Consider the following 23,034-nt stretch of genomic DNA (forward strand, 5'->3'; position numbering starts at 1 on the left):
GACACTGCGAGACAGCAGCGCTAGCCACTGTGCTGCCATTTGTTTACATTGTTTCACCTTGAAGCCAGATGAGGCCCATTGCACATCAACTAGAAGCTTCTCTCGCTCTTACCATGTGCCTGTCACGTAGAAGTGGGCGGCACGGTGGCACAGTGGTTAGCACTGCTGCCTCACGGCGCCATGAGACCCGGGTTCAATTCCCGACTCAGGCGACTGACTGTGTGGAGTTTGCACATTCTCCCCGTGTCTGCGTGGGTTTCCTCCGGGTGCTCCGGTTTCCTCCCACAGTCCAAAGATGTGCAGGTCAGGTGAATTGGCCATGCTAAATTGCCAGTAGTGTTAGGTAAGGGGTAAATGTCGGGGTATGGGTGGGTTTCGCTTCGGCGGGTCAGTGTGGACTTGTTGGGCCGAAGGGCCTGTTTCCACACTGTAAGTAATCTAATCTAGAAGGATAATTACCAATTTGGATGCTTCAAATGTCCATGGAATCCTAGAGTGGAATTGAAATCCAGAACTTCAGTTCAGAAGGCAGAACACCATCTAAATCCTAATATCATCCATTTTAAATATAAATTAGTCATTATTATTAAAATTTAATAATTTCTAAGTTTAAAAAGGCTGCTAAATAGAGAAATAGTTGAATTACTGAGTTCAGAAAACAGTAACATTGGTTCAGCTTCAATCAGAATAGCTAATGGATGAATGCAACAGACATTGTTGCCTGTTCCTTGCTAAAATCTAAATGTTTGAATGCAAAGAGCTCATTGCAGTGTGATGAGAAGGGATCTAGCCAGAGTAAACTGCAGAGGTTGACAGGAAAAACCGATGGATCAATAGATAATCTTCAACAAAGAAATACATTAGATCAAATCTAGGTACATTTCAAAAAGGTGATAATGAGCAATAGTCAGAGCTCTTTGAATGAAGAAGGAGAGATCATGATGAAACAAAAAATTTAGGGAAAGCAATGCAAGTCAGATGAAGACTTTGTTGAAGGACCAGCTCAAAATACTATGGTTGAGAAGATGAAGAGGAAAATAAAGATTGGCAAAGACAAATTAAGACAATGCATTGACAGCAACATAAATGGAAACTTGAGGGCACTGTGACATGGCACAGTGGTCATGTACCTACATCTAAGCCAGAAAGTCTGGGTTAAAGTTCCACCTGAGGATGAGATGCCCGCAGAATGTGTCATAGCACATTCAAACAGATTGATTCGATTAGATTACTTACAGTGTGGAAACAGGCCGTTCGGCCCAACAAGTCCACACCGATCCTCCGAACAGCAACCCACCCAAATCCAAAACTTTAAAAGGAGAACGCTAAAGTTATATCACCATGTAAATAGTGAGTGAATTGTATGTTGGGGGAAAAAAAAGAGGCGGAATATAGACTTAAAGAGCAGGGCAAGCGTAAGATACTTAGTTCTTTGCATTATTTGCACAGTACGTACAACAAAATATTGATAGAAGTGAAGAGATTTGAGGCAATGGATAATAGAAAAATTGAAAGTCACAGGTGAGGTGCCGGAAGACTGGAGATTGGCAAATGTGGTGCCACTGTTTAAGAAGGGCAGTAAAGACAAGCCAGGGAACTATAGACCAGTGAGCCTGACCTCAGTGGCGGGCAAGTTGTTGGAGGGAATCCTGAGGGACAGGATATACATGTATTTGGAAAGGCAAGGACTGATTAGGGGTAGTCAATATGGCTTTGGGCATGGGAAATCATGTCTCAAACTTGATTGAGTTTTTTGAAGAAGTAACAAAGAATATTGATGAGGACGGAGCAGTAGATGTGATCTATATGGACTTCAGTAAGGCGTTCGACAAGGTTCCCCATGGGAGACTGATTAGCAAGGTTAGATCTCATGGAATACAAGGAGAACTAGCTATTTGGATACAGAACTGGCTCAAAGGTAGAAGACAGAGGGTGGTGATGGAGGATTGTTTTTCAGACTGGAGGCCTGTGACCAGTGGAGTGCCACAAGGATCGGTGCTGGGTCCTCTACTTTTTGTCATTTACATAAATGATTTGGATGTGAGCATAAGAGGTACAGTTAGTAAGTTTGCAGATGACACCAAAACTGGAGGTGTAGTGGACAGCAAAGAGGGTTACCTCAGATTACAACAGGATCTTGACCAGATGGGCCAATGGGCTGAGAAGTGGCAAATTGAGTTTAATTCAGATAAATGCGAGGTGCTGCATTTTGGGAAAGCGAATCTTAGCAGGACTTATACACTTAATGGTAAGGTCTTAGGGAGTGTTGCTGAACAAAGAGACCTTGAAGTGCAGGTTCAGAACTCCTTGAAAGTGGAGTGAGAAGGTGTTTGGTATGCTTTCCTTTATTGGTGAGAGTATTGAGTACAGGAGTTGGGAGGTCATGTTGCGGCTGTACAGGACATTGGTTCAGCCACTATTGGAATATTGTGTGCAGTTGTGGTCACCTTCCTATCGGAAAGATGTTGTGAAACTTGAAAGGGTTCAGAAAAGATTTACAAGGATATTGCCAGGGTTGGGGGATTTGAGCTATAGGGAGAGGCTGAACAGGCTGGGGCTGTTTTGCTTGGAGCGTCGGAGGCTGAGGGGTGACCTTATAGAGGTTTACAAAATTATGAGGAGCATGGATAGGATAAATAGACAAAGTCTTTTCCCTAGGATCGGCGAGTCCAGAAGTAGAGGGTGATAGGGGAAAGATATAAAAGAGACCTAAGGGGCAACTTTTCATGCAGAAAGTGGTATGTGTACGGAATGAGCTGCCAGAGGATGTGGTGGAGGCTGGTACAATTGCAACACTTAAGAGGCATTTGGATGGGTATATGAATAGGAAGGGTTTGGAGGGATATAGGCCGGGTGCTGGCAGGTGAGACTAAATTGGGTTGGGATATCTGGTCGGCATGGACAGGTTGGAGCAAAGGGTCTGTTTCCATGCTGTACATCTCTTTGACTCTACTGTGAGGTGGCCTATGCTTACAGTTAAAGTGTGACCTGGTCCAGATAGCTTGCATCCCAAGATGCTTAAGAAAGTAAGCTAATGATACTGGAGGGGATTGGCCTTAATTTATTTACCCAAGCTTCCCAGATAGAGGAAGATGTCAGAAGATTGGAAAATGACAAATATGAAAGCCTTATCATTTGAAAGGATGTCTCAATGATGATGAGCCAGCACAGATTTATTTTAAAAAAGCAGCCCATTCTCAACTAATTGAACTTTTAGGAAGTAATGGAGAAGATTGATGTGATACTTAGTTGAAATACATATCAAAAAGGTATCACAAAAGGCTTATTATTTTCCTATTTCATATACCTCAATTTTGTTAAGAGTCCAGTTGGATTTTTTGAAAATTAGCTTAAAGATAGGAAGCATTAAATCATGGTACATTGTAGTTTATCAGACAGGAGACAGTTGGACAGTGATATTCTAAGGGCTTATGCCTGAAACTTTGATTCTCCTGCTCCTCAGATGCTGCCTGACCTGTTGTGCTTTTCCAGCGCCACATTCTGATGTGGTGCTGGATCTCCAGCATCTGCAGTCCTCACTTGCTCTTACTACCACAACTACTGCTTTTCATCCATGTAAAAGCAGTCCAATCTTGGTATACATATTAAGATTTCAAAATTCCACACTGACCAGTGGAGTGCCAAAAGGATCATTGCTGAGTCCACTATTTTTCATCATTTATATAAATGATTTGAATGTGAGCTTAAGAGGTATAGTTAGAAAGTTTGCAGATTACACCAAAATTGGAGGTGAAGTGGACAGCAAAGAAGGTTACCTCCAATTACAACAGGATCGTGATCAGATTGGCCAATGAGCTGAGAAGTGGCAGATGGGGTTGAGATAAATGCAAGGTGCTGCATTTTGGAAAAGCAAATCTTAGCAGGACTTGTACACTTAAAGGTAAGGTCCTAGGGAGTGTTGCTGAACAAAGTGATCTTGGAGTGCAGGTTCATAACTCCTTGAAAGTAGAGACACAGGTAGATTTAGTGAAGACAGTGTTTGGTACGCTTTCCTTTATTGGTCAGAGTATTGAGAGGTCATGTTGCAGCTGTACAGGGCATTGGTTAGGCCGCTGTTGGAATATTGCGTGCAATTCTGGTCTATCAGAAAGATGTTGTGAAATTTGAAAGGGTTCAGAAAAGATTTACAAGGATTTTGCCAGGGTTGGAGGATTTGAGCTATAGGGAGAGGTCGAAAAAGCTGGGCTTGTTTTCCCTGGAGCATCAGAGACTGAGGGGTGACCTTATACTGGAGAGGTTTATAAAATCATGAGGGGCATGGATAGGATAAATAGACACTGTCTTTTCAGGGAGGGGGGGGAAAGAGTCAAGAACTAGAGGGCATAGGTTTGGGGCGGGGGGGGGGGGGGGGGAGAAGAGATATAAAAAGGGACAACTCTTTCACACAGAGGGTGGTACGTGTACAGAATGAGCTGCTGGAAGCTGGTACAATCACAACATTTAAAAGGCATCTGGATGGAGTATAAGAATATGAGGGTTTGGAGGGATATGGGCCAGGTGCTGGCAGGTGGGTCTAGATTGGGTTGGGATATCTGGTTGACATGAACAAGTTGGACTGAATGATCTGTACATCTATGACTAGACCTAATAAGCTAGTCATGACTGATGGAATTTAATGCAGAGAAGTGCAAAGTGATGTATTTTGACAGAGGGGCAATATAGACTCCATAGCAGGCTTTGAAGGCTAGGAGATCTGTGGGTATAGATGTCAACCTTTAGAAGTGGCAGGACCTATTGGGTGTGATTGATAATGCCTACAGGAACCTTAGCGACATGAAGATGTTTTAGGTATGTAAATCAGGGAGATTATACTGAATATCCAGCTTAGGTTAGTCCCAAAATAAGAGATCAGCTTGGGATTGCCAAAATTTTAGAGCAAAGGAAATTGGAGATTTGATTTGGCAAACTTCCACAATCTGGGGAAGGAAAACATAGTACAAGGAACAATCTAATGCAAAGAAGAATCAAATGATTTGTGACAATAAAAATCATTAAGATAGTAGTGAGATGTTACAATTGTAGCCACACTGAAGTATTGCACATAAGAGAAAATACTTTAAAAATCTTATCATCTACTGCTGCAGATTTTTTAATGGGCCTTAGGACCCCCCTACTTGTGCTGCTGGTGACTGGATCCTAAGGGGACTCCTTCACTGGTTGCCAATGCTCCATTCCTCTGCTGTCACAGACAAGAGGAAGAGGTAATCAGCTTGGTGACCAGGAGCAGACAGGCCCAGGAGCTCAAATTATGCCTAACCTGCCACCAGCTTGATTTGTACAAATTTAAGATTTTGGGGAATGGGGAAATAAAACATTCAAAAGTCTGAGAAGATTTGTAGCTTGGGTGCTTGTTGTTGTGGTTCTGTTCGCCAAGCTGGGAATTTGTGTTGCAGACGTTTCGTCCCCTGTCTAGGTGACATCCTCAGTGCTTGGGAGCCTCCTGTGAAGCACTTCTGTGATGTTTCCTCCGGCATTTATAGTGATTTGTCTCTGCCGCTTCTGGTTGTCAGTTCCAGCTGTCCATTGCAGTTCTCCCAAGCACTGAGGAGGTCACCTAGACAGAGGACGAAACGTCTGCCACAAATTCCCAGCTTGGCTAGCAGAACCACAACATAAAACAACATTTTCTGAAAAGAAAAATAATGATGCAGAAGTCCCATAAATAAGTGTGATAAAAGTAGAAACATTTCAACCATTTCTGGGAGAATATTTGGTGAGCACCTAAAGAATAAAAAGTCAAAGCTGAAGTATGAGCAGGAGAGTGGGCGTTAACAGATTGTTCCTTGTTCAGCAAGTGTAGGCTTCATAGGCCAAATTGCTTCCTGTGCCATAAGTGACTATGGCTTTATTGAAGTTTAAAATTATGATCAGCATAGGTAAGATGAATGACAGTTTTTCCCTAAAGTGGTGACAGTTCAAAACCAGGTGTTTTTTGAGGCAAAGGAGGGGGGAAGATTTAAAGAGTGACATGAGGGACTACCCTTTCTAAAAAAAAGTGTTTCATGTATGGAATTAAGTTAAGTGTCTAAATCATGACCACGAATGCATTGTTGATTGTCAGATAAGCCCCATTTGGTTTGCTTAATGCCCTTAGGGAACACTGCCATTCTTCCCTGGTCTGGCCTACATATGTCTTAAGGCCACAAAGTGCTTTGACTTCTAGGCCTGAGGGCAGTTTTAGGAATGGATGATTAATGCTGGTCTGGCCAACAACATTCACTTACAGGATGGCAAGGGGAAAAAAAAAAAAAAGGAGAAAAGAACCAGCTTGAAACCCAATAGCTTTGCTTGCTATTAAAGCTCAGAGCACAATTCTCCATTTACTTATTGTTAACACATGCAAATCAAGACTAGGTTTCTTAAATCTAACTGGTTTTGCTGCTAGAACCACAAAAGGTAGAATATAAAGCTTGCTGCTATAAGACAAAGCACATTAATACAGCTACAATTACAGAAAATAAAACATTGCACAAGTGAACAAAGGATAATACAAGTAAAATCAACAATGTTTTTATTGTTCAAGATACAGGTTAATAAAACTGCCTTCTGGTTGTTCCAAAAACAAAATGTTGATTTTTTTTTAGAAGATTATACAGTTCACCAATAATAATTCCTTTAAAGCCACCCAGAAGAGAGCATCAACATGGCCAGAAGTGACAGACAGCAAAGCTAATGGCCATCCAGTGGAAGTTGCATTATTTCAATCAAACAACATTTACTAAAGCACCCTGCTGACTGTTTCTCTGGCCCACACTATTACTAGGCCATTGTGCCAGAGGAGATCTAAATTTTCATACATTTAAACTGAATACAATATCAAGTGGCACAGTGGAAGTAGAATTCAGGCAAAGTCAAAATGCAAGCCTGCTTGTTAAAATTGGTTAGTACATTCAGTGCATTTGTTTCCAAACCATTGGTCTTGGTATTTAATCAAAAAAGTTTAATTTTACCATCACAACCATCTGTGTGCCAAGTTTCAGACTGTTTACACTACAACTTTAGTTTTCCAAAGGATTGTTCCCCCTGTGACTTTGTACCTCAACTGCTTTACAAACCCTATCGTTTAGCCCCATAAAAGGGGACTCCCAAGGTATCTTTGTGGGAGACTAAGATTGTAGGGTTGGCAATGCACATTTTGCAGACTAGCTTTACAAAGCGACTAAAGAATTAGGGAACTGCTCTGTGGGGATGGGCTAGATTCTAAATAATCAAACAGTTACAGAAATAAAGTGGCTAATCGTGCTAACAGGTCATACTTCCTAATTAATAAGGATTACAAAATGAAAACATATGGCAGGTTGCTTAAAAAAATGGCTATGCCCTTTAATTCAAAGGGTAAACATTGTTTGAATTGTTTGCTATTGCACTGCAGGAGGAAAACTCACCACTGTGGTGTAGTGGCAAAGCATAAAAAGAAACATTTTAAGACTGAAACCCACAGGCCAAACCCCAGATAACTTCGGTCACTGCGACATCCCACGTAGACATCAGGAAACAGCCATGCCTTTGCAGGCATTTCAGCCATCACCATCATTATGTGTTCAGCCGAAGTGAACAAAGCAAAAGGACGTTCAACTACATTGAAGGAAAGAAAACAATAAGCACATTCAGATCAGACAGTGTTACAGGAACAAAACTACAGTTGACTTTTAATCAAATTTTCCATTTACGCACAGATGCCCAGCCTGTGAATTGCCAACTTGGACTTAACCCGCAATACTTCCCATGATTGCAAGTGGCTGTATTACAGACAGTGGCCATTTAGCCCACTTTGTGCCAGCTCTCTGCTGGAGAGACATTGTTCCAATTCTTTTCTCACCCACCCCCTTCAGTCCAACTATGTGCCACCTGGATATCCTAACCTAATTTAGTCTCAGTTGCCAGCACGTGGCCCTATCCCTCTTAACCCTTCCTATTCATGTATCATCCAGATGCCTTTTAAAAGCTGTAATCGTTACCAGCTTCCACCTGGCAGCTCATTCCATACACGCATTACCCTCTGCATGAAAAATTTGCCCCTTGGGTCCTGATCTAGAATGGCACAGCATGATGGAATAATTAAGCCATTCCTACATGCGAGGGAATGATACCTGTTGTCTCATTTTACACAGGTTTTTGATTTGTCAAGGGTTAGCAGTGTTTGCACAATCCAAAAACAACAAAAAATGTCCCGATTGGAAAAAGTTGACTCGTCCTTTGTTTCATTCAATTCCTTTGCATATGTACTAGTTATGAGATAAACCGAGCGAGTCCAGGTACATTGTGGAGTGTCAGTGTCACTGGCCCTGGCCCCTGTACATACTAATCCGGAGTCACAAATTTGATTCTCTGGCCAGAGAGATGATCAAACCCAGAAGTAGTTATTTAACACTTGTCAATACCGCTTCAGTATTAGGACAGTGTGGCAACACAAGGGGTTCCTTGAAAGTGGACATAAAGGACGAGAAGTGTAGGGAGAAAATAGTAGCGCTTGGGACACAATTTTAATGACTGTACACGAGATAGCCTGTGCTAACCAGTTAGTAACCACTCTGGACTTTCCTGAAACAGCAGCTCAATATAATCAACATATTTAGCCACCAGTAAGTTTTAAAATTGCTGTCTCACCCAATGTAATTACAGCTTTTACTTTTTGTTAGAGTCGAGAGCTGCTTGAATTTTTCTAAAGAGTTTGTCAAGCTTGGAACTGTTGTCAACAAAGCCATCTCCTGTCTGTGGAGAAAAGAAAAAAATGCATTCATTGACTGAGTTCATAGGAATGGTTTTTAAATTGGTAAAAAGTTGATTAAGTTTAAAGTTGGAACAGAAAAAGAGAGTATAAATAGCAAACAATTCTAACTTGGAATTTAAAAAAAATTAGGTTTTTATAGTACTGATTTTTTTTCCCCAACCATGTACTGGAAGTACAGGGAGGGTCTGGGAAGGGGAGAGACTAATCAATATTAGTGAGTTTTGAGAAGAAAAAAAAACGTTAGACTCAAGTCAACCCTTTTGAAAAATCTTTTGAAAGTGAAGGGATACTTTTTTTTAAAAAAGGAAAGAGTTTGGACAGTAGAAAAGATTAGTTTTGCAGTTCCAGGACCTTTATTGAAAGCTATCTAAAATACTCATCTGCAGTCTGACTTCTGAAATGGATCATGTTTGTTTCAGATAGAGTGAAATGCTTCCTTAGGGTGGGTGGGTTCAGGGCTGACATTGAAGTTCCCAGCTGATACTAGAGGGTCACAAGCTCTATAAAGAGGCATCAATGGCTATTGGGGAGCTCTGACTTTGTCCCCACCTGAAAGGCTTCCAATTTCTACCCACCCCCTCTTGCCAAGGAGAGGTGACAATTTTTGAAGCCTCAAATGGGATTGAAGAAATAAATTTGGGAAGAATCGTCCCAGTGGATAAAAGGCCCACAGAAACATCACTATAAAATTTAGTGACAACTCATTCAAGGCTATCAAAGTTTGCTTGGAGCAAAAATATTTTGCGTGGGAACATTTTCACAACTAGACTTAGGTAATCACATAATGAAGGAGTGAGCCAGTGTGAAGTCCTCTAGTGCATTCCCCACCAGGAGAACATAAGAGGGAGTCTCTATTACTTAGTGAGATAATTTGCAAACACTGTATACTCATGTACAAGTTGAATTGAGTATTTTTAAAGGTTCAGTTTAGAGGGTCAACTAATATACAGACAAAAAAGTTGTGCTGAAATTCATGCTGCAGTTCAAAATATTGAATTCTTAGCAAAATTAGATTTGATCACAATCAATCCCAGGTAAAGAAAAACAATGAATTATGGTAAAGGCAATTATTGGGTAAAGATAGCAGTATGAAAATTTAACAAGTCAAAGATTCATTGAAATCCTGCAAAACACACTGTTCAACATAGTCATGGCCTGGTATAATGGCACACTTAATCAGAATGTAATATTCATCAAGTGTCTTGAACTTTCTTGCCAAATTCTTCCATTTCCTTCCCATTTACTCTTGTCTGTTAGTTATGAACCTCAGCAACATTAACAAATTTGTCAAAGAATTGACGATATATGTAGCTAACATAGCTCACTTATATTCAGATATAATGGCACAATTAAAATTGTAACTTAACATGGACAGACTGCCAAAGACAATGTGGTAAACAAACAAATAGCAACCAATAGAGTTAGAGTTATCAATATGAATGTATGTGATTTTGTTTAAGTGGGTTAATGGAACATGCAGTTTCCTTTGTAAGAGGTTTGTAACGGAATCTAGTAGGGTTGACTTATACACAAGATATGGAAAATAGAAAAGAGTTTTCAGCCAAAATAAGGAGTCTATTTGCATTTGAGATCAATCTATACAGGAGTCTATGGTAAAATGCAAAACTCATGGCAACACACTGGATAACTGAAGAGTGGGATTTAACTGCTCCTCAGCATGTAGGTGTCTGCTGGTCTTTATTGCCTATCCCCAGTTGCCATGGTAGTGGTTTCCTCTTGATGTGCTTTTGCCATCTAGCCTAAAATCAGTCAAGAACTGACTACAAAAAAAGCTAACACCACACCTTCCAAAAAAACCAAGAAGTCTGAGTAAGCAAAGCAAGAAACCTCAAAACTACATTTGTGAAACAGGTGTTTAAAGACAAAATGTCCTGGACATTTGATTCCAAGTTTTGAAAAGTAAATATGGAATGTCAAACTGCCAGGGTGGGATTGGAACTGATACTTTGGATTAGTTTCATAGATAGGATGGCTGTGGTTAGCACTGCTGCCTCATGTCAGGGACCCAGGTTTGATTCCACCCTTGGGTGACTGAATTTCCATGTTTGCCCCATGTCTTCCTGAGTTTCCTCCTACCGTTCAAAGATGTGCAGGTTAGGGTGGATTGTTAAATTGTGCATAGTATCCAGGAATGGGCAGGCTAGGTGGTTTAGCCATGGGCATTGCAGGGATAGGGTGGGATGTTATTTTGGAAGGTCATTGTGGATTTGATGGGCTGAATTGCCTACTTCCACACCTTAGAGATTGTAATGCTTCTTCAAAAATTTCATTTGTTTCTAGTCAGTGGTTGATGTGTCACATTTCAAACTTGTGGTCATTCATTAATGAGGCAAGTTAAAAGGCATCCCTGTCAGCTTAAGCACTATTTTTGTGCTAAATCCAGAAGTAAATGTTCAACAGGAGTGTGCAGCAAGGAGAGAATGAAAAGATTTAAACTCTATTGAGAGGTGTAGACACCCAATAAGCAGCCCAGGTATCTTCAGCTCTCAGTGAAGGATTACACAGCACAATCCTATGAATCCACTGGAGAACCCCTATGTACAAAGGCAGAAAAATATTTACTAACCAGTTTAGAATGCAGAAGCATTTTGGAGTCCTGCAAGTAAACTTCAAAATCATCTGTTTTGCCTGAGACTTTAGTTCCAGTCTGAAGAGAACAAATTGAAATAAATAATACATCAACTCCAACATTTTTTGAAAAAAAAAAATTGAATACCTTGTATAATGTTAAATCAACATCTTACACTGGGAGAGGACCCCGGTTTTGAAATGCAAAAATCAAAAGAGTCAGCAATATTGTAAAAGCAGATATTTCAATTGATCATCAACTTGATTTAAAAGTTCTGAAGTGTTTAGCAAAATTTGTCAGAACATGAATCATGTATCTACATAGGTGTCCACTCATCCTCATTTGAAATTTCCTTTTAGGCTATTGAAAATTTGTAATGTGGCACCAGAGTTAACACAGTGTTTGCTTTGGTTTTAGACAGTGTACTGTTCAATCTAGTTTTCAAAAAACTCAGGTGGAAGAGGAATCCAAAGGAAACCAAAGCATTTATTAAAATGAGTATTTAACATTCTATCCACAGAACTTTTAGCTGTCACACCATTTTGTTAGTGCTGTCTCTAGGACTCTGCTGAGAAGTCAGCAAGGAGAGCATGAGAGAGAGAGAGACTTAAAAAGCACTACGACTAAAGACGATGTTTAGAAATAAAGTTAAGATTTGTAGCTCAGGTGCTCGTTGTGGTTCTGTTTGCCGAGCTGGGAATTTGTGTTGCAGACGTTTCATCCCCTGTCTAGGTGACATCCTCAGTGCTTGGGAGCCCCCTGTGAAACACTGATCTTTCCTCTGGCATTTATAGTGATTTGTATCTGCCACTTCCAGTGTCAGTTCCAGCTCTCCGCTGCAGTGGCCGGTATATTGGGTCCAGGTCGATGTGCTTATTGATCGAATCTGTGGATGAGTGCCATGCCTCTAGGAATTCCCTGGCTGTTCGGCTGGTCCTATAATAGTAGTAGTGTTGTCCCAGTCGAACTCATGTTGCTTGTCATCTGTGTGGCTACTAAGGATAGCTGGTCATGTTTCATCAACTAGCCACGAAACAACATGACCAGCTATCCTTAGTAGCCACACACTGAGATGACAAGCAACATGAGTGAGTTCGACTGGGACAACACTACTATTATAGGACCAGCCAGGGAATTCCTAGAGGCACGGCACTCATCCACAGATTCAATCAATAAGCACATTGACCTGGACCCAATATATTGGCCACTGCAGTGGACAGCTGGAACTGACAACCGGAAGCGGCAGATACAAATCACTATTAATGCTGGAGGAAACATCACAGAAGTGTTTCACAGGAGGCTCCCAAGCACTGAGGATGTCACCTAGACAGGGGACGAAACGTCTGCACCACAAATTCCCAGCTCGGCAAACAGAACCACAACAGAAATATTAAAGTTTGTTTTGTCTCAGACAATTACAACATTTATAAAAGGCATCCAGCTGGGAATATGAATAGGAAGGGTTCAGAGGGATGATGGGCCAACTACTGGAAAGTGGGACTAGGTTAATTCAAGATCCCTAGTTGGCATTAACAAGGTGGACCGAAGGGCCTCTGTCTGTGCTGTATAGGTTAATTGTAAGCAGGCAGATGCAAGTCAAACTTTTTACATTTCTATTAGCAGTTGTGGTGTGAAAGCACCCAAGGCACTTTATAGGACTGTTATCAACCTGAACTTGGTATTAGGCTAGAAAAGATATATTCTTTAGAACTATATTAACTGGTCAATTTTTGATCAAGGCAATGAGATTTACTGAAGTCCAAGTGTCATTACTAGTGTTTGTTTTGAGAAAAAGTTCAAAGTTAAAACAACATTAAATAGCAATCAACTCAAGCCGAATATTTTCGGTCAAGCCTTCACTTACGATTTCCAGTTGATCTGGAAATTCTTCCTCCAAGTCCTTTTTCAGACTTTGGAACTAGAAGGAAATAGATTAGATTAGATTACTTACAGTGTGGAAACAGACTCTTTGGCCCAACAGGTCCACACCGACCTGCCGAAAAGCAACCCACCCAGACCCATTCCCTTACATTTACCCTTTCACCTATCACAATGGGCAATTTAGCATGGCCAATTCACCTAACCTGCACATTTTTGGACTGTGGGAGGAAACTGGAGCACCTGGAGGAAACCCACGCAGACAGTGTGCAAACTCCACACAGACAGTTGCCTGAGGCAGGAATTGAACCTGGGTCTCAGACACTGAGGCAGCAGTGCTAACCACTGTGCTGTCCACCAATAAGGATTCAATCTTTAAAACAAACTCTTGAAAGCAGTTATTTTAAATAAGTCAAAGTATTTTAAAATTATGAATACTGATTAAAATTAAAACTGATTTGAAATAAATATATTCAATGTTTGTTCACAGAAGATGAGCACTATTTACAGAACACAAAACTTGAATTTATGTAGGGACCACCTCAAGATTTCTCACCCACTGAGAAGTCAGGCCAGTAGGCTGAAAGGCTTTCATTTACTAATGAAGTGGGAGCTGGAGGGAGTGGTTTTGATTCCTTGAACCTGCTCTACAAGTCAATACAATCATAGCTGATCTAATACATCCCTGGATTTGTTAATGCCCTAAATGTTGATCAGTGTTAGAAACGGAGATTGCTCACTGGGCTAAACAATTTTCGAAGCCCTTTAAAATTAGCAAATTTCTCTATCTCCATGCAATTCACTCCCCCTAAAGCTTGCAACTCAAATTCTAAAGCACTATAATGTTAAGCCTCTTAATTTTATACATTGCATTTACAGCAGTGTGAAACATTATTTTCATTCCTGGAATCTAAGAAGCCCTTGCAGACAGGTAAAGTTACTCTTCTTCATGAGACGGCTTAACCAGTGGATTACAATGCCTCAGCAAGAGATCTTGAGAAGGACAGTCCTTCAAGGTAACCTCAGTGCAGGAATTGAACCTACACTTTTGCTATTTCTGCATTGTAAGCTACAAGTCCATCCAACTAAGCTAACCAACTCAATAGAGGTACGGGCAGTAACAATGCAGTACTCCTTTTTGCACTGTTGACTAAATAAATTTGACAGTTTTACATAAAGACTATAAATTGCTTACCCGTGTCTCATAACCTCAGGAGTTACTAGAGCAAGAAGAAAAACAATTAGTGAGATAAACAATTCTTTAGGCCATGAATTTTAAATTCATTGAAAAATTTGTCCCCCTGGATTACTCGCGGTGCTACAAGCTAATGAAGCCGGGAATAGGAGGATAGAGCAGAGAATGCATGGCTGAGGAGCATATGTATGGGAGAAGGATTCACATTTTGTGGATCATTGGAATCTCCTTTGGGGTAGAATTGACTTGTACATGGACAGATTGCATCCGAATTGGAAGCAGACTAATACTGGCAGGGAGATTTACTAGAGCTGCTCGGGAGAACTTAAATTATAAAGTGGGGGGGTTTGTGGAAGAACCCAGGGAGATAGTGAGGAAAGATCAATCAGAGACTGGTACAGTTGAGACCAGAAGCAAGTCAAACAGTCAGGGATAAAAGCAGAGAACAAAAAAAGGTAGGACTGAAATTAAACTGCATTTGTTTCAAAGCAAGAGGCCGAACAGGGAAAGCTGATGAACTCAGGGCATGGTTAGGAACATGGGACTGGGATATCATAGCAATTACAGAGACATGGCTCAGGGATGGACAGGACTGGCAGCTTAATGTTCCAGGATACAAATGCTATAGGAAGGATAGAAAGGGAAGGAAGAGAGGAGGGAGTGGTGTTTTTGATAAGGGATAGCATTACAGCTGTACTGACGGAGGATATTGCTGGAAATACATCCAAGGAAGTTATTTGGATGGAATGAGAAATAAGGGATGATCACCTTATTAGGATTGTATTATAGACCCCCTAATAGTCAGAGGGAAATTGAGAAACATTTGTAAGGAGATCTCCACTATCTGGAAGAATAATAAGGTAGTTATGGTAGGGGATTTTAACTTTCCAAACAGACTGGGACTGCCATAGTGTTAAGGGTTTAGATGGAGAGGAATTTCTTAAGTGTGTACAAGACAATTTTTTGATTCAGTAGGTGGATGTACCTACTAGAGAACATGACCTACTATTGGGAAATAAGGCAGGGCAGGTGATCGAAGTGTCAGTGGGGGAAGCACTTTTGGGCCAGCGACCATAATTCTATTAGTTTCAAAATAGTGATGGAAAAGGATAGAATTTAAACTTTCAGATCTGGTCTAAAATTGGAGGGAGACTAATTTTGACAGTTATGAAACAAGAACTTTCAAAAGCTGATTGGGGGCAGATGTTTGCAGGTAAAGGGATGGCTGAAAATGGGAAGCCTTCAGAAATGAGATAACTAGAATCCAAAGTATATTCCTGTCAGGGTGAAAGGAAAGGCTGGTAAGTGTAGGGAATGCTGGATGACTAAAGAAATTGAGGGTTTGGTTCACAAAAAAAGAAAGCCTATATCAGGTATAGACAGGAGAGATTGAATGAACCCTTAGAGTATAAAGGCAGTAGGAGTATACTTAAGAGGGAAATCAGGAGGCAACAAGGGAACATGAGATAGCTTTGGCAAATAGAGTCAAGGTGAATCCAAAGAGTTTTTACAAATACATCAAGGACAAAAGGGTAACGAGAGAGAGGATAAGGCACCTCAAAGATCAGCAAGGCAGCCTTTGTGTGGAGCTGCAAGAGATACTAAACGAGTATTTTGCATCAGTGTTTACTGTGGCGAAGGACATGGAAGGTATAGAATGTAGGGAAATAGATGGAGACATCCTGAAAATGTTCATTACAGAGGGGGAAGTGCTGGATGTCTTGAAACACAAGTGGATAAATCCCCAGCACCTGATCAGTTGTACCCCAGAACAGTGGGAAGCTAGGAAAGTGATTGCTGGGCCTCTTGCTGAGGTATTTGTATCATTGATAGTCACAGGTGAGGGGCCAGAAGACTGGAGGTTGGCTAATGTGGTGCTACTGTTTAAGAAGGGTGGTAAGGACAAGCCAGGGAACTATAGACCTGTGAGCCTGACTTCAGTGGTGGGCAAGTTGTTGGAGGGAATCCTGAGGGACAGGATGTACATGTATTTGGAAAGGCAAGAACTGATTAGGGATAGTCAACATGGCTTTGTGCGTGGGAAATCATGTCTCAAACTTAATTGTTACTTCAAAAAACCTCAGGATTGAAGAGGGCAGAGCAGTAGATGTGATCTATATGGACGTCAGTAAGGCATTCAACAAGGTTCCCCATGCGAGACCGGTTAGCAAGGTTAGATCTCTGAATACAGAGAGAACTAGCCATTTGGATACAGAACTGGCTCAAAGGTAGAAGATAGAGGGTGGTGGAAGAGAGTTGTTTTTCAGACTGACCACTGGAGTGCCACAAGGATCAGAGAGGGTCCACTACTTTTCATCATTTATACAAGTGATTTGGATGTGAGCATAAGAGGTATAGTCACTAAGTTTGCAGAGGACATCAAAATTGGAGGTGTCATGGACAGCAAAGGAGATTACCTCTGATTACAATGGGATCTTGATCAGATGGGCCAATGGCTGAGTAGCAGGTGGAGTTTAACTGAGATAAATGCAAGGTGCTACATTTTGGGAAATCAAACTTTAGCAGGACTTGTACACTTAATGATAAGGTCCTAGGCAGTGTTGCTGAACAAGGAGACCTTGGAGTGCAGGTTCATAGCTCCTTGAGTCACAGGTAGATAAGATAGTGAAGGCAGCATTTGGTATGCTTTCCTTTATTGGTCAGAGTATTGAGTCCAGGAGTTGGGGGGTCATGTTGCGGCTGTACAGGACATTGGGTCGGCCACTATTGGACTATTGCGTGCAATTCTGGTCTCCTTCCTATCGGAAAGATGTTGTGAAACTTGAAAGGGTTCGGAAAAGATTTACAAGGATGTTGCCAGGGTTGGAGGATTTGAGCTATAGGGAGAGGCTGAACAGGCTGGGGCTGTTTTTCCTGGAGCGTCAGAGGCTGAGGGGTGACCTTATAGAGGTTTACAAAATTATGTGAGGCATGGATAGGATAAATAGGCAAAGTCTCTTCCCTGGGTTTGGGGCATCCAGAACTAGAGAGCATAGATTTCGGGTGAGAGGAGGAAGATATAAGAGAGACCTCAGGGGCAGCTTTTTCACGCAGAGGGTGGTATGTGTATGGAATGTGCTGCCAGAGGAAGTGGTGGAGGCTGATACAATTACAACATTTAAGAGGCATTTGGATGGGTATATGAATAGGAAGGGTTTGGAGGGATATGGACCGGGTGCTGGCAGGTGGGACTAGATTGGGTTGGGATATCTGGTCAGCATGGATGGGTTGGACCGAAGGGTCTGTTTCCATGCTGTACATCTCTATAACCCTTGACAATGGTTCTAACCTCCATCTCGTTCATTAGTGTCCTGTTAGAGAAATAATCTGCCATCTGGGGGTCTGGCCTACATGTGGCTCCAGGCCCACAGCAATGTCATTGACTCCTAACTGCCCAGAGTCAGTTAGTTCATGGACAATTAGGAATGAATAGCAAATGCTTGTCTTGCTAGTGATTCCACTGGAAGGGGATGGAGTCAGATGTACAGCAGAAACAGACCCTTCAGTCCAATTTGTCCACGTCAACTAAATATCCTAACCGAATCCAGTCCCATTTGGCCCATATCCCTCCAAACCCTTCATATTCATATACCCATCTAGATGGGTTTTAAATACACCAAGTTTTGTTTTAAAAAAAATTTCTAAATAATTCTCTCCAGGATTGAGACAGGTTTATAGTCACTATATTAGTAATGTTTTAATAATTATATTGAAAAGATATACCACTGTCTCAAGTCACTCGATTTCATCTCCTTCGGGACACTTGACCCTGGTACATTTAAAACGCACTAAATTAGAGCGGAATTTCCGTTAAATACATTCTGCAGCTGGGAGCCGAGATATTTACAAAACACTGGAAGAAAAAAAACAAACAAGCGCAGAAGATCTAAAATAAAAACAGAAGTTGACGAGAAAAGTCTCTGGAAAGGTGTCACTGGACTCGCAAACTCTCTCTCCAGATACTGCCAGATGTGCAGTTTTCCAGCATTTTCTGTTTTGTATAAAATACGTTTTTTAATTTAAAAAAAGAAAGGAGTGCGTAGACAGTAATGCAATCACAGAAATACAAATAATTACAGCTGCAGGGGTGACTGAAGTTTCTGGTTTTCTCCTGGGGGGGGGGGGGGGGGTGAGGGACAGAGAGAGAAGGGTAGTGGAAGAAACGATTGGGGAGGTTGTGGATTGTATGGAAGATGGGAGAAGAGAGCGGGGAAAGGTGAAGTCGCGAACAAGACAAGAGGCATTTCTTGATGAAGGGCTTTTGCCCGAAACGTCGATTTTCCTACTCCTCAGATGCTGCCTGACCTGCTGTGCTTTTCCAGCACCACACTCTGATCTCCAGCATCTGCAGTACCCACCCTCCGCCTAAAAGACAGAGGGTAGGGCTGGAGGGGAAGAGAATCGGCTGGGCAGACAGGGTGAGATGGCTTAGAAAGAGGAGAATAATGGGGCAAAACGTTACTGAATCAGCTCAGTCTCGATCTTACCCGTATTTCACTTCAATTCGGAGGGCCATTGTTGCAGTAGAGAGGACGTGGGCTCAAACCCAGCACTAGCACTCAGTGACTTGGTCGGTATAGCTGAAACCAACACCGAACTGAGTGGGACGCGAAATGTTTCCATATTATAGAGGGTGGGCCGAGACCACAGGCAGCCCCGGGGGTGGTGCTGGAGGGATAGGCGGGGCATTACCTAGCTTCATGGTATCTCTTACTGATGTTAATCGCACACTGACGCTAAATAACTTTAAAATACAAACAGGGACAGATCAATCTATATTTTCTTTCAAATCGTGGTCAATACTGTCTTGTAGATATAGTAGAGTCCCCCCCCTCTGACGAGTGGCTCGATCTGGCTTGGAATTGCTCCAGCGAAATGATGGTAAAAGCAATGACTGCAGATGCTGGAAACCAGATTCTGGATCAGTGGTGCTGGAAGAGCACAGCAATTCAGGCAGCATCCGACGAGCAGCAAAATCGACGTTTCGGGCAAAAGCCCTTCTCTGCCTTTATTCCTGATGAAGGGCTTTTGCCCGAAACGTCGATTTTGCTGCTCGTCGGATGCTGCCTGAATTGCTGTGCTCTTCCAGCACCACTGATCCAGAATCCAGCGAAATGATACCAGCCCAGGACGGGAGTATCAAATTTTCAAAGCCTGAACGATATCAATCACTTCTGTGAGGTTATTTGGCCACCTTTGTGTGTGGCTGCATCAAGCTGTGCGTGGATCCCCGGTACGCAAACACGAAGTGTCACTACGTACTGAGGTTCTACCTATCCCCGGTGTTGCGAAGGATGGGCCTGGCCTCGCTGCCGCGGAACGCTCCGAGTAGTTGGACTGTTCCGTATCACCTGTCCTTCATGGAGAAGTTTATGAAGAAAAACACCTTTGACCACAAGTCCATCAGGAAGTGGTCAGCACGTAGTGTCCTTGAGACCTTTCGGGAAAAGGAGAGGGCGGATCCTATCAAGCAGTTCCCTGAGCAGACTGTCAAAGCCATTTGGCAGAATGCCTCATCGCCAGAACTTTCCAACAAGCACCAAGACATGGCTTGGCTGGTGGTGAGAAGGGCTCTGCCTGTGAGATCCTTTATGCACGCCCGGACTCAGCCACACCGCACGCTGCCCTCGAAGCGGCTGCAGGGGGGACGAGACTGTCACACACCTCCTTCTGGAATGTGCCTATGCAGAAGAAGTCTGGAGAGGAATGCAGTGGTGTCTGTCGAGGTTCGTCCCGAGCAGCGCCGTGACGCGGGACTCCGTGCTCTACGGCCTGTTCCCCGGGATGCACACCGAGACAAACATCAACTGTGCCTGGAGGATCATCAACTCGGTGAAGGACGCTCTCTGGGCGGTCTGAAACCTGTTGATCTTCCAGCTGAAGGAGTTGACCCCGACTGACTGTTGCAGACTGGCACATTCCAAGGTCCAGGACGACGTGTTGAGGGACACGCTGAAGCTTGGGGCAGCTGCCGCCAAGGCGCGGTGGGGAAAGACCACCGTGTAACATCTACCTGCCTAAGAAGAACAGGGGGTCTGCGCAGTCATTTGGGCTCTGCTGACACCTCAGCTAAAAATGTAATCGTACAGACCTGTAAATAGGAATGATTACTCTGTTTTCGGTATGCAAACAAATGGAATGTTTACATATGTATGGCATGTCCAGTTGTACAGATCATCAAAGTATTTTATGAATAAAGTATATTTTTGAAATAAAAAAAAACTTTGTAATTCTAGGCATCCAGCCACATAAATCATAAATACAGTACTGTATTTCACATTAATATTTCACACTTTTAAAAAAAAACATCGCATCTGACGGCTGCCATGTGGGATTGAATGTGTAGGAGAGTGTGAGGTCTGCAGATGCTGGAGATCAGAGTCCAGAGTGTGTTGCTGGAAAAGCACAGCAGGTCAGGCAGCATCCGAGGAACAGGAGAGTCGATGTTTCGGGCAAAAGCCCTACTGTGTAAGCATTCCTGATGAAGGCCTTATGACCGAATTGTTGATTCTTCTGCTTCTTGGATGCTGCCTGACCGGCTGGGATTGAATATGTGCCCTCCTCCCACACCATTTCAGGCAAATGTGAATTTATTTTGAATCTGGATGTAAACCCATCTAGTGGTCTTGGTGCCTATACTCACCCTAGACAGAGTTCAGTGTCATAGAGTCATAGAGATGTACAGCATGGAAACAGACCCTTCGGTCTGACCCATCCATGCTGACCAGATGTAAGAACATAGGAACTAGGTGCCTCAAGCCTGCTCCCCCATTTAATAAGATCATGGCTGATTTTCTGTGGACTCAGCTCCATTTACCCGCCCCCTCACCATAACCATTCATTCCTTTACTGTTCAAAAATCTATCGATCTTAGCTTTAAAAATTCAAGGAGGTAGCCTCAACTCCTTCACTGGGTGGGGAGTTCCACAGATTCACAACCCTCTGGGTGAAGAAGTTCCTCCTCAGCTCAGTCCTAAACCCTTCATTTTGAGGCTCTACCCTCTTGTGCTAGTTTCACCTGCCAGTGGAAACAACTTCTCGGTTTGTATCCTATCTATTCCCTTCATAATTCTATATGTTTTGATAAGATCCCCCCTCATTCTTCTAAATCCCAATGAATATAATCTCAGTCTACTCAGTCTCTCCTCATAAGCCAACCCCCTCAACTCCAGAACCAACCTAGTGACCCTCCTCTGCACCCCCTCCAATGCCAATACATCCTTTCTCAAGTAAGGAGACCAAAACTGCACACAGTACACCAATTGTGGCCTCACCAGTGCCCTACAGGGTGGCACCATGGCTCAGCGGTTAGCACTGCTACCTCACAGTGCCAGGGACCTGGGTTTGATTCCAGATTCGGGCAACCATCTGTGTGGAGTTTGCACATTCTCCGGGTGCTCCGGTTTCCTCCCACAGTCCAAAGATGTGCAATTAGATTTTACTCAGAGAGGGGATTTGATTTATTGGTGTCACATGTGCCGAGATACAGTGAAAAGTGTTGTCACTTGTGCTTTATAAGCAGATCGTACCATGCAAGTGCATCAGGGTAACAGAACAGAGTGTAGGATACAGTGTTACAGCCACTGAGAACACAGAGAGAGATCAATATTAACATTTGAGAAATCCATACTAAAGTCTAGTAACAGAGGGGAAGAAGCTGTTCTTGAATCTGTTCGTACATGTACTCAAACTTCTTTATTTTCTGCCCAACAGGTGGAAGAGTGTATAACTGGGGTGGGAGATCAGACTGACGTTCTCGAAATCTGGAGTGACCTGGATGGTTCAGTGGTTAGCACCACTGCCTCTTTGTGCCAGGGACCTGTGTTCAATTCCAGCCTCAGGTGACTGTGTGGAATTTGCACATTCTCCCTGTGTCTGCATGAGTTTCCTCCGAGTGCTCCGGTTTCTTCCCACAGTCTCCACAGATGTGCAGGTTAGGTGAATTGGTTAGGTGAATTAGTGTTCAGGGATGTATAGGTTAGGTGTATTAGTCAGGGGTAAAAGTAGATTAATAGGATAAGTGAATGGGTCTGGGTGGTTTACTCTTCAGAGTGTTGGTGGGGTCTTGCTGGGCTGAAGGGCTTATGCCTGAAATGTCGATTCTCCTGCTCCTTGGATGCTGCCTGACCTGCTGCGCTTTTCCAGCAACACGTTTTTCAGCTCTGATCTCCAGCATCTGCAGTCCTCACTTTCTCCTGAAGAGTCTCTCCCCACACTGTCGGGATTCTATACAGCTGCAACATTAAACCCACTGCTTTTCAATTCAATCCCTTTAGCTATGATGGACAAAATTCCATTTGCCTCCTTAGTTACCTGTTGTATCTGCACACCAACCTTCTGTGATTCAAGCACAAGGACACTCAGGTCACTCTGCACATCAGGGTGCTGCTGGGTCCACTGATTGTTATCATTAATATAAATTAATTGGATGTGAATATAGGGGGTATGGTCATGCAAAGGACACCAAAATTGGAGGTGTAATGGACAGTGTTGAAGATTAGCTCAGAGTACAGCAGGACCTTGATCAGAAGGATTAATAGGGCAAGAAATGGCAGATGGCGTTTAATTTAGATAAATGTAAAGTTGCATTTTTGAAAGGCAAATCCGGGCAGGACTTAT

At 42.6% G+C, this 23,034-nt stretch overlaps 1 long non-coding RNA gene across 1 annotated transcript; it reads right to left on the minus strand.

The window, feature by feature from the left end:
* Window positions 1-6,509: 6,509 nt before the first annotated feature.
* Window positions 6,510-19,030, minus strand: LOC122542770 (uncharacterized). Its single transcript, XR_015754766.1, has 6 exons — window positions 18,903-19,030; window positions 14,416-14,440; window positions 13,207-13,260; window positions 11,340-11,420; window positions 8,629-8,733; window positions 6,510-7,596 (listed from the first exon to the last, which is right to left on the minus strand). It is a non-coding gene; the product is annotated as an uncharacterized LOC122542770 (long non-coding RNA).
* Window positions 19,031-23,034: the final 4,004 nt, after the last annotated feature.

Source organism: Chiloscyllium plagiosum, unplaced genomic scaffold (assembly GCF_037043375.1).
Source record: "Chiloscyllium plagiosum isolate Xiang-an unplaced genomic scaffold, Cpla_swu_hap1 HiC_scaffold_47, whole genome shotgun sequence".
Lineage (NCBI taxonomy): Eukaryota > Metazoa > Chordata > Chondrichthyes > Orectolobiformes > Hemiscylliidae > Chiloscyllium > Chiloscyllium plagiosum.